The sequence below is a fragment of the Temnothorax americanus genome, unplaced genomic scaffold, assembly GCF_048541705.1.
Source record: "Temnothorax americanus isolate GAGA-0224 unplaced genomic scaffold, ASM4854170v1 Scaffold12, whole genome shotgun sequence".
Taxonomy (NCBI): Eukaryota; Metazoa; Arthropoda; class Insecta; order Hymenoptera; family Formicidae; genus Temnothorax; species Temnothorax americanus.
In genome coordinates, this window is record NW_027509253.1 from 3,628,435 (window position 1) to 3,629,740 (window position 1,306).

The 1,306-nt window shown below is 36.6% G+C and overlaps 1 long non-coding RNA gene across 2 annotated transcripts in view; it reads right to left on the reverse strand.

Annotated features, from left to right (window-relative positions):
* The window catches only part of LOC143893228 (uncharacterized), an 83,306-nt gene that overhangs the window by 47,051 nt on the left and 34,949 nt on the right, over positions 1 to 1,306 (reverse strand). The window lies entirely within an intron of this gene.

Below are 1,306 nucleotides of genomic sequence, written 5' to 3' on the forward strand. Positions count from 1 at the left end.
ACTCTTAACGGTAAAGCCGCGGTAACCTTACTGGCGACTTCGCGTCACTGACCACGACTGACGGTGTTTTTTCCCTGAGCCGATCTCCACGAAGCTAGCATCCCATTCTTCAATTTCGCAGAATGTAATTAATAAAGTTGGCTAAAAAGTTCTGGAGTTCCTGATACGTTTAAAAGAGTTCTGGTTAAATGTGGACAAAACACCATCAGAGATTTTCGAAATCGTTCGATCCATAGGAATTTGGGAAAAATTTCCATCCAAGAATTTGAAAGCCGCCAAAGTTTTTGAGACTATTTTATAATAATGTATTGCTATTACTCTAGATAAAATTCCACCTTATAGGTTCACTGCAATTGTAAATGCGACAATATAAATCTGTCTAGTTCTTTTGTAAGAAAATATATTTCAGAGATTATCCCTGATAAAAATTTATTTTCTATTCTAAGTCACGCGCTATTGTCGGTGACCCGGATACAACCGCAATTATACCGGATCGCAAACAAAAAGCGGTCCACCCTCATGATATCATTCACGATGGAACCGATCCTTTTTAACGTAACTTCAAAAGGGGGTCGATCGGTCATAACAATTTTTCGGTCTATAATCCGGTTTTGGTTCAGAACTTAGCCGAGTCTCATATTTCTAAGCTGTCGAAGGATAAGTGGAGCGTAGATAGGATTTAGCATCGATTTGCACAGAGAATTTAAGAAATTTGGGAAACTACCGCGGTTCTCGGCGATGTCGCGTAAGTCAAAACTAATTCCGTAATCCTCTTCATAATAGAGAAAGAATTTCTTATTTGTATCTTTCGAATTTTAGAAAACCATTTTTTATAAAATTAAAGTAAACATTCGCATTATCGGAACTTTATTCCTCAATTATTCTTAGAATGTACGTCAATTGTCTAATCTATCAGATTTTTTATGAATCATCTTATTAAAATTACCAAAATTAATTATTTCTGTATGTGATTGTTACAAAAATAATATTATTATTTCAGTCTTCCCTTGATATAAAAATTAACTCGTGCTTCTTTTACAAAACCATCGATCCAATTAAAAATTGAAAATTAATTTCTCCTTGTCAAAAAATATTCAGTGCTCTTCTCGTGGCATTTAACGAGTAACGTAACTAAAGCGACTAAAGATGTACATAAACATAAAGGCCTAATGAACTAGCTAACGCTGATGCTACATATGAAAACGTAGCAGCAGAACGTAGCAGCTGAACGTAGTTGTTCCTTCGACTCGGCTGGTCGGCTCTGCTCGGCGCGAGAGACTTTCATCGCCGTCGAGAGAGCAAAGGG